Raw genomic sequence first — 12,703 nt, 5'->3', positions numbered from 1 at the left:
AAATTTAGAATATACTAATAATGATGTTTAGATATTAATGTGTACTATCAATACCAAAGATATCATTAATAGTATCTTCTAAACCTGTCATTATTAGTATATTCTAAACTTATATATTAGTACACATTAAATATATCATTAATAGTATCTTTAAACTTGTCATTATTATTTATAATTTGTAGTACTTTCTAAGATGTTTGTATTTTTTACCATCTTATTTCCTATGGTGATGCTAAACTCGTGTTCCTCTCTTCTGCTAACGGTCAGTATCTCTGTCTTTTCTACATTCATTTTCATGCCTTTCCTTATAAAGCACTCATTCCACCTTTTTGTCCTCTTCGATTTCTTCTCTATCTGTGCTCCATTCAGCTATATCTTCTGCATAAGCCATTATTCTGTTCTTATAATTTTCTTCTTTACCTTCTTTAAAATCCTCTATTACAGTTTTCATATATGCTATCTTGGAAGTGTAGTCACTATGGAGGGTGGAAATAAGAGAGACATTTCAGAAAGAATAAATCAATTTAGTGCTCTCTGGCCAATAATAAAAGAAAAACATGTACCTTTAGAAGTGAAAAAAATTATTTTCAATACTGTCTTGTCTCCTACCCTAACATGTGGCTCAGAAAGTTGGGTAATGACAAAAGTAGACATAAGCAGGATTCAGGCAGCAGAAATAAGACCATTAATAGCCATAGTTGGAAAGACGAGGAGAGATAAATTGGCGTCTGTTCCATGCTAAGCAAAATAGATGCTGCCCAGTTTAAAAAAATGGATGAAGAAAGAATTGCAAGAAAATGTTGAAGAAGCCCTCAGCAGACATGACTTGCCCAACATCGAAACTCTGAGGGAGGAAGGGGCCTTCCATGATAGAGGCAGATGGAGGAACATGCTGGGACCACTGACCACTGACCACTAAACTTCTCATTATTTGTATATTCTAAACATGTCAATATTAGTATATTCTAAATACATCTTCATTAGTATACTCTAGACTTATCATTATTAGTATATCACATTAAATTTATCATTAATAGGAGGTTCTAAACTTATCATTACGAGTACATTTTTGACTTTGCAATATATGTACATTCTAAAGTTGTCTTTGTCATTATTAGAATCTTCATAAACATTATTTAATATATAATAGCATCTTCTAAAGTTGTCATTATTAGTATATTCCAAACTTGTCACTATTAGTACATATTAAATTGATCATTATTCTAATCTTCTTTTTATTTGTATATTCTAAACGTGGCATTATTATCATTAGTACACACTTATCATTAACAGTCCCTCTAAAGATGTAATTATTAGTATATTCTAAACTTGTCAATATTAGTACACATTAAAGTTTTTAACGTACTATAAATGATAACTTGTCACTGTTACAATATTCTAAACTATTACTATTAGTATGCGAAAAAATTAACAATACCTTCTAAACTTGTCATTATTAATACATTCTAAGCTTTCATTATTAGTGTATTCTAAAGGTGTCATTATTAGTACAAATTAATAGTGGCTTCTAAACTTCTTTTTCAACTTGTCGTTATAGGTATATATTTGTTATTATTAGCACACAATAAAGATATTATTAATTGTATATTCACATTCTTCATTATTAGTATATTCTAAAATTATCATTATTAGTACACATCCATGTTATCTTTAGATACCTTCTAATATTGTTTTTATTGTTAAACTCTAAACTTGTCTGTGTTAGTATAATCTATATTTTATCATTACTACAAATAGTACCTTATAAACTTACCATTATAACTATATTCTAAATTTTAAAGTTATCATTAATAGTACCTTCTAAACTTGTCATTATTAGTTCAAAATATAGTTAACAGTTATAGTAACTTCTCAACTTGTAATTACTGTATTAGTATAATCTAAACTTGTCTTAATTAGTATATTATAAACTTTCATTATTAGTACACATTAAAGTTTTCATTAACAGTGCCTTCTAAACTTCTCATTATTACGTGTTATTACACATTTAAGTTATCATTAATAGGATCTTTAAACATATCATTGTTGCTATATTTTAAACCTGTCAATATTAGATTATTCTAAACTTGATTCAGTATTAGTACATACTAAAGTACTAATAATGACAAGTTTAGAAAGTAGTATTAATGGTAAGTTTAAATTTATAGTGATAATGATACGTTAAGAATATACATATAATGACAGGTATAGAACATACTAATAATGACAAGTTTACAAGATACTGTTAATGATAACTAATAATGATAATGATAATTATAGAACCTACCAATAATGATCAGATTAAAGATACTATTAATGATAACTTTAATGTGTACTATTAATAACAAGTTTAGAATATACTAATAATGAAATTTTAGAATATTCTATTAATGATAACTTTAAAATGTACCAATAGTGACAAGCTTGGATAATCAGTACTATTAATGATAACTCTAGTATGTACTCATAATCACATGTTTAGAATATACTAATAAGGACAAGTTTAGAAGGTACTGTTCATGATAACTTTAGTATGCACTAATAATGGCAATTGTATAGCATACCGATAATAACAAATATTAGAAAATATTATGAAAGTTGAGAATATAGGCCTACTATTATGGGTAAGTTTATAAAATACTAATAATCACAAGTTTAGAAAGTAGTATTAATGGTAAGTTTAATGTATAGTAATAATGATACGTTAAGAACTTATAATGACAAATTTAGAACATACTAATAATGACAAGTTTACAAGATACTGTTAATGATAACTTTAATATGCACTAATAATGGCAATTGTAGAGCATACTGATAATTAGAAATATTAGAAGGTAATATCAATGATAACTATAATGTGTACTAATAATGACAAAGTTAGAATATACGAATAATGACAACTTTGGAAGGTGCTACAAATCATGTGCATTAATACTAACGAGTTTAGAATATAATGATAGTGACAATTTAAGAATAATGACAACTTTAGAATACACAAATATTGCCATGTTTAGAATATATTTAATATGCACTAAGAATGAAAAGTTTAGAACATGCCAATGAAGACATGTTTACAATATTCATTACACATTTAAGTTATCATTAATAGGATCTTTTAAACTTATCATTATTGCTAGATTTTAAACATGTTAATATTAGATTATTCTAAACTTGTTTCTGTATTAGTACATTCTAAAGCTATCACTAATAGTACTTTCTAAACTTGTCATTATTAGTATATTCAAAACTTGTCATTGTTACTCAACTTTAAGGTTATTAATAGTTCCTTTTAAAACTGTCATTTTTAGTATATTCTAAGCATCTAATTAAAATTGTCATTAATGGTACCTACCCGACCTTTATTTGTATATTCTAAACTTATTAGTAGTTTACTCTAAATATATAATTATTAGTTCACTTTAAGGTTACTATTACTAGTACACATTAAAGTTATCATTAAAAGTACATTCTAAAATTGTCATTATCAACTTCTTATTATCAGTATATTCTAAACTTTTCATTTTGATAACACATTAAAGTTATTATTATTAGATTCCAAATTTGTATTTATTAGTACACATTAACGTTATCATTAATAATATCTTACAAACGTTCCATTATTAAGCTTCTCATTATTACTATATTCTAAACTTGTCACACACTAAAGTTATCATTAATAGTATATTATAATAGTATACTTGTTATCATTACCATATTCTAAACTTTTTATTATTAGTATTTCTATCATTAGTATTTTACTATTCGTATATATTGAATTTATCATTTATCTTCTAAACTTGTCTTTATTAGTATATTGTAAACTTGCTTATTATTAGTACAAATTAAAGTTATCTTGAACAGTACCTTTTAAACTTTTAATTATTGGTATATTTTAATCTTACATATACCTTCTAACCCTCTCATTATTGGTAAACATCTGATTATTAGTACATATTAAAGTTATGCAACACTTTCAAAGTTAAATGCATTATTAACGTATCTTTAAACTTGTCATTATTAGTTTATTACAAACTTGCCATTTTTAGTATATTTAATTTTTTTCATTATTAGCACATATTAAAGTCATTATTGGTATATTCTAGTCTTTCCATTATTAGTACACATAAAAGTTGTCATCAACTGTATCTTGCATTATACGTATATTGTAAACTTGTCATTATTGGTGCACATTAAAGCTATCATTAATTATACCTCTAAACTTGACATCATTTGTATATTACAAACTTGCCATTATTAGTATATTCTAAATTTCTCATTTGTGCACATTGAATTCATCATGCAATACTACCTTTTAAACTTGTCATTATTAGTATATTCTAAACTTGTTATTACTAGTACACATTAAAGTTATCATTAACAATACCTTCTAAACTTGTCATAATTAGAATATTATAAATTTGTCCTTATTGATATATTAACAGTACCATCTTAACTTGTCAAAATTAATGTACCTTTTAAAATTGTCATTATTAGGATATTACAAACTTGCCATTTTAGTATATTTTATTTTTTCATGATTAGTATATGTTAAAGTCATTATTAGCATATTCTAAATTATCAAATTTTTCATTATTAGTATTGTCATTATTATCTTGTCAATATTTGTATGTTCTAAACCCTAATTATTAGTACACAAACAATATTTTCTAAAGTTGTCATTGTTCTTATATTCGAAACATATCTTCTTTGGTATTCTAAACTTGTCATTATTAGTACACATTAAAGTTATCATTATTAGGACCTTGTAAGCTTATCATTATTAGTATATTCTAAACTTGGCAATACTAATATATTCCAAAGTTTATAATTATTTAAAACTTGTCATTATTAGTATGTTCTAAAATTGTGAGTATTAGCACATGTTAAAGTTATCATTATTACTGGCTTCTTAATATGACATTGTTAGTTTTTTTTTCAAAACTAATCATTATTAGTACGTATTATAGTTAGCATTAATAGCAACTTCTAATTATGCTATTAATAATATTTACTAAACTTTGCATTATTAATATGATTCAAACGTGTCATTATTGCTACACATTAACATTGTGATATGTACTAATAGTCACATATAACATTTGACTATTAGTACATATTAAAGTTATCATTAATAGTGCCATTATTAGTATATTAAAGTTTTTATTTATAATACATTCTAAACTTGTCATTATTACTACAAATTATAGTTATCATAGACCTTTTAAAATTTTCATTTTTAGTAATTTCTAAACTTGCCATTATCAATATATTCTAAATTTTTCATTAATAATACCTTCTAAATTAGTATATCCTAAACTTGTCATTACATGTATGTTCTAAAGCTGACATTATTAGCATATTCTAAATATGTCATTATTGGTATATTCAACACTTGTCATTATAAGTACCCATTAAAACTTGTCATTATTAGTACACATTAGTTATCACTAACTTTCTTAAGTGGCCATTTTCGTAAATTCGAAAAATCATTATTAATAAATACTAAACATATCTTGTTTGGTATTCTAAACAATGAAGTTATCATTACTAGGACCTTGTATCCTTACCATTATTAGTATATTCTAAACTTGGTAATAATGATATATTCCGAGTTGATCATTATCCTAAACTTGTCATTATTAGTATATTCTAAACTTTTGAGTATTAGTACATATTAAAGTTATCATTAGTAGTGTCTAAACATGTCATTGTTAGTATATTCAAAACTGATTATTAGTACGTATTATAGTTACTTTTAATAGCAACTTCTGCTATGCTATTATTAGTATTTTCTAAACCTTGCATTATAATATATTTCAAACGTGTCATTATTACTACATATTAACGTTATTATTAATGTAACCTTCTAAACATGTCATTATTAAAATATTGTAAACCTGTGAATATTAGTACACATTAAAATTGTCATTATAATTTTGTCATTGTTCGGATATTCAACTTTCATTAATAGTATATTCTAAACTTATTAGTAGATTATTATTAGTATATTCTAAACTTATCATTATTAATATATTCTTAAATCATCATTATTATATTCTAAACTTGTGATTATCAGTACACCTTAGACTTATCATTAAGCCTTGTAAACCTTGTAAACTTATATGCTAAACTTGTCATTATGAGTACAAAATAAAGTTATCATTAATAGAACCTTCTAAACTTATCGTTATTAGTATAATCCACACTTGTCATTATTTCTACACATTAAAGTCATCTTTAACAGTATCTTCTAAACTTGTCAATCTCAATTTGTCATTATTGGTATATTCAACACTTGACATTATTATTAGCTTGTCAATTTTATGTTCTAAACCCTCATTATTAGTACATAATAAACATATCTTCTTCGGTATTCTAAACTTTATTGGTATACATTAAAGTTATTATTACAAGGACCTTGTATCCTTATCATTATTAGTATATTCTAAACTTGTAAATCTGAATTTGTCATTATTGGTATATTCAACATTTGACATTATTAGTCAATTTTATGTTCTAAACCCTCATTATTAGTACATACTAAACATATCTTCTTAGGTATTTTAAACTTTATTGGTGTACATTAAAGTTATTATTACTAGGACCTTGTATCCTTATCATTATTAGTATATTCTAAACTTGGTAATAATAATATATTCCGAGTTTATCATTATTCTAAACTTGTCATTATTAGTATATTCTAAACTTCTGAGTATTAGTACATATTAAAGTTATCATTAGTAGTGTCTTCTAAACATGTCATTGTTGGTATATTCAAAACTAATTATTAGTACGTATTATAGTTATCCTTAATAGCAATTTTTACTATGCTATTATTAGTATTATTAATTATATTATATTTTTATATTTATAATTATATTTATATTTTATAATTATATTATTAGCATTATTGATATATTTCAAACGTGTCATTATTTCTACACATTAACGTTATCATTAATGTAACCTTCTAAACATGTCATTATTAAAATATTGTAAACCTGTGATTATTAGTACACATTAGTTATTCGAAACCTGTGATTATAAAAGTTAATCATTTAATCATTCCATTATTAGTATATTCTAATTTTGTTATTATTAGGACTCATTAAAGTTAAAGTTAATATGTGCTCATGTGGTAATAATAACAAGTTTAGAATACACTAAAAATAGCATTTTTGTAATATAAGGTAAAAATAAGTTCAGAAGGTATCTTAATGACAACTTTTAGAAGGTAATGTTAATGATAACTTTAATGTGTACTAATATAAACAAAGTACTATTTACTAATAAGGGTAAGTTTAGAAGGTACTATAATTGATAACGTTAACTTGTACTAATAACGACAAGCTTAGAATATGCTAATAATTCCAAGTTTAGAAGGTACTATTAAGGATAACTTTAATGTCTATCAATATTAATGAGAAGTTTAGAATATACTAATAATGACAAGTTTGGAAAGCACTATTAAAGATAAAATCTATGTGAAATGATAATGAAAAATTTAGAATATGACAAGTTTACATGTTAATGAACAATTCAATTTATAATAGAATGGGAAATTTAGTAAAAAATAAAACGTATAGCGTTTAGCAGGTACTATTAGTAAAATCTTTAATGTTATTGTGTACTAATAATTACTTTAATGAGTACTAATAGTGAAAAATTTACAAAATATGACATGTTTAGAATATAATTTTAATGATAACTTTAATATGCACTAATAGTAACAACTTAAGAATATACTAAGAATAACATGTTCATTTGGAACTGTTGATGATAACTTTAATATGAAAAGTTTAAAATATATTAGTAATGAATATTGTCGATAGTACTATTAATGATATATACAATGTGTTCTATAATCAAAATCATAGAAAATTATATCTATAATAATATGTTTTAATAATGAAAATTTTAGAAGGTTCTATTAAATATCTTTGATATGAACTAATATTGAATAATTTGATTTGTACTAATAATGAACATTTTTAGAATATACTAACAATGACAACTATAGAATTTCATCATAATGTGTATTAATAGCGACAAATTTATAATATTTTAATTATGTATTAATAGGGACAAATTTATAATATTTTAATTATGACAAATTTAGAAGGTATTATTAATGATAACTAGTGTACTAGTAATAACAAGTTTAGAATAAACTAATAATGACAATTTTAGAAGGTACTATTGCATGATAGCTTTAATGCAATGAATACTAGTAATGACAATTTTGTAATATACAAATAATGTCAATTTTAGAATGTATTATTAATAATAGCTTTAATATGGCAAGTTTACAATATACTTATAATGCTTGGCACAGCTAATGATAACCTTTATGTGTACTAATAACAATGTGTACTAATAACAATGTGTACTAATAGAATATGCTAATAATTCCAAGTTTAGAAGGTACTATTAAGGATAACTTTAATGTCTATCAATAGTGATAATGAGAAGTTTAGAATATACTAATAATGACAAGTTTGGAAAGCACTTTTAAAGATAAAATCTATGTGAAATGATAATGAAAAATATGACAAGTTTACATGTTAATGAAGAATTCAATTTATAATAAAATGGGAAATTTAGTAAAAAAAAAGTATAGCGTTTAGCAGGTGCTAGTAAAATCTTTAATGTTAATGCGTACTAATAATTACTTTAATGAGTACTAATAGTGAAAAATTTACAAAATATGACATGTTTAGTATATAATTTTAATGATAACTTTAATATGCACTAATAGTAACAAGTTAAGAATATACTAAGAATAACATGTTCATTTGGAACTATTGATGACAACTTTAATATGAGAAGTTTAAAATATATTAATAATGAATATTGTCGATAGTACTATTAATGATATATACAATGAGTTCTACAATCAAAATCTTAGAAAATTATATCTATAATACCTTTGATATGTTTTGATAATGAAAATTTTAGAAGGTTCTATTAAATATCTTTGATATGAACTAATATTGAATAATTTGATTTGTACTAATAATGAACATTTTTAGAATATACTAACAATGACAACTATAGAATTTCATCATAATGTGTATTAATAGGGACAAATTTATAATATTTTAATTATGTATTAATAGGGACAAATTTATAATATTTTAATTACGAAAAGTTTAGAAGGTATTATTAATGATAACTAGTGTACTAGTAATAACAAGTTTAGAATAAACTAATAATGACAATTTTAGAAGGTACTATTGCATGATAGCTTTAATGCAATGAATACTAGTAATGACAATTTTGTAATATACAAATAATGTCAATTTTAGAATGTATTATTAAAAATAGCTTTAATATGACAAGTTTAAAATATACTTATAATGCTAGGCACAGCTAACGATAACCTTTATGTGTACTAATAACAATGTGTACTAATAACAATGTGTACTAATAATTAAAATATATATACTAATAATGGCAAGTTTGTAATATACTAATAATGACTAGTTTAAAAGATATATTAATAATGCATAACTTTGACAAGTTTAGAAGGTATTATTAATAATAACTTTAATGTGTACTAATAATTAGAAGTTTACAATATACTAATAAAAAGAGGTTTAGAAGGAACAGGTATGTGTACTATTAATGGAAAGATTAGAATATACAAATAATTACAAGTTTAGAGGGTACTGCTCAAGATAACTTTAATTTGTACTAATAATAAATAAGTAAACTAATAAAGACAAGTTTAGAATGCACTCAAATAAATTTAATAAAAAGTTTAGAATATGGTAATGATAAGTTTAGAAGGTACTATTAAGATCTCTAATAGCGACAAGTTTAGAATATAGTAATAATGAGAAGTTTAGAAGGTACTATCATTGACAAGTTTAGAATGTACATATAATAAAAAGTTTTGAAAATATTATCAATGATAACGTTAATGTTATAATTACAAATTAATGTTATAATAATACAAATTAATGTTATAAATAAAAAAACTACAAAATACAAAAAATGCAACAAATATAAAGAACACAAACATACAGAAAATTCAAAACAAATACAAATACAAATACAAATTTATAAGCTATTAATAGTATCTTTAATGTGTTCTGAAAATGAAAAGTTTAGAATATACCAATAATAAGATTAGAATAAACTAATAATAACAATTTTAGAATGTACTTTTAACGATAACTTTAATATGTACTAGTAATGTACTATTAATAGTAACTTTAAAGTGAACTAATAATGACATATAGTATACTAATATTAAGTTTAGGATATTCAAATAAAGGCCGGGTAGGTAATGAGATGTTTAGGATATACTAAAAATGACAATTTTATGAGGAACTATCAATGATAACCTTAAAGTTTAGTAATAATGACAAGTTTATAAAGTACTATTAATGATAACTTTAGTGTACTAATACTGAAAAGTTTATAATATACAAATAATAAAAAGTTTAGAATAAGAAATAATGACAAGTTTAGAAGAAACTAATATTGACATGTTTAAAATATAGATTAATGATATGTTTAAAAGATCTATTTAATGATATCTTTAATGTGTACTAATAATGGCACGTAATAATAAATGGCACGTAATAATAAATATGATAAGTTTAGAAGGTACTAATAATGATAACGTTAATATGAACTAATAATATACAAAGAAAATTTAGAAGTTACTATAAGTAGTAATAGTGAAAGAAATAGAATATACTCATACTGACAATATTAGAAGGTATTTTTAAAGATAACATTAATGTGTACTAATAATAAGATTTTTAGAATATACTAATAATGAAGTGTGAAAATAGAATTAGTATCTTAAATGTGTACTAATAATGACAAATATAGAATATACGTATAACGACAGGTTGAGAAGGAACTATTAATGATAACTTTAATGTGTATTAATAAAAACAAGTTTAGAACATATTTTAGTAGTGGCAAGTTTTTAACGATATTGATAATTTTATTGTGTAATAATATTGACAAGTTTAGAATATACTAATAATTACAAGTCAAAAATGTAGTTAATGATTAGTGTAGAAGGTACTGTTATGACTTTAATTTTCACTAATAATAAGTTAAGAACACACTAATAATGCCAGGTTTAGACAATACTAATAAAACAAGATTAGTAGGTACTAATAATGATAGATGTGTACAAATAATGTCAAACTGGGAATATAGTAATAATGAAAAGATTAGAAGATACTATTAATGATAAGTTTACTAATAATGACGAGTTTTGAATATACTAATAACGACATTTTTAGAATATACTAGTTTAAACTATAATAATAATGACAACTCATAAACTAATATTGCCAAGTTTAGAATATACTAATAATGATAAGTTAATATGAACTATTAATGACAAGTTTAGAACATACTAATAATGACATGTTTAGAATATTCCAATGTAGACATATTTAGAATATACGTATAATGAGAAATTAGGAAAGTATCATTAATGATAACTTTAATGTGTACTAATAATGAAAAGTATAGAACATTCTAATGATGACAAGTTTAAAAGGTACTATTACTTTGATGGGTACTGATAATGACAAGTTTAGAATATTCCGATAATGACAGGTTTAGAAGATATTATTAATGATAACTAATAATGATGAGTTTAGAATATAGTAATAATTAAACATTTAAAGGGTACTGTTAATGATAAGTTTCGAAGGTACTATTAATGACTTTAATTTTTTCTTATGATAAGTTTAGAACATACTAATAATGTCAAGTTTAGAAAGTTTAGAATATACTAGTTTAAACGATAATAATAATGACAAGGTTTAATGACAACTCTAACATATTGCCAAGTTTAGAATATACTAATAATGATAAGTTTAGAACGTGCTAATAATGATAAATTTAATATGAAGTATTAATGACAAGTTTAGAACATAGTAATGATGACAAGTTTAGAATATACCAATGAAGACATGTTAGGATATACATGTTTAGAATATACTGAAGTTTAGAAAGTACTATTAATTATAACTTTAATGTGTACTAATAATGAAAGTATAAAACATTCTAATGAGGACAAGTTTAAAGATACTATTAATGATATCTTTGATGTGTACTTATAATGACAAGTTTAGAACATTCTAATAATGACAGGTTTAGAGGATACTACTAAAATAACTAATAATGACGAGTTTAGAATATATTAAGAATTATTAGAATGTACTAATAATGACATTTAAAACATACTACTGATGACAAATTTAGAATGTAATATTTATGATAACTTCAATGTTTACTAAAAATAACAAATTTAGAATATGCTAATAATAAGAAGTGTGCGAGTAATTATACGTTTCATTTGCACAAATAATGACAAATTTAGAATGTGGTAATAATAGGTACTTTTAATAACTTTATTGTGTCAAGATTAGAATATAATAGTAATAATAACTTTAATGTATATTGATTAACACGTACTATTAAAGAAAGTTTAGAATATATTAAGAATTACAAGTTTAATGTGTCATAATGTCATATTTAAAAGGTAGACAATGAAAGGTTTAGTTTTTGAATAATGACTAACAATAATAGGTTTAGAATACACTAATAATGATTACTAATTAATGTTTTAATTATTCTAATAATGATAATGTAATGACAAATTAAGATTATGGTATTAATGATAATTTCAACGAGTGCTTTTAATGACAAGTTTTGGATA

This window comes from Oratosquilla oratoria, chromosome 6, assembly GCF_046742065.1.
Source record: "Oratosquilla oratoria isolate Oo_2021 chromosome 6, ASM4674206v1, whole genome shotgun sequence".
Lineage (NCBI taxonomy): Eukaryota > Metazoa > Arthropoda > Malacostraca > Stomatopoda > Squillidae > Oratosquilla > Oratosquilla oratoria.
Note: the sequence above shows the minus strand (reverse complement) of the source record.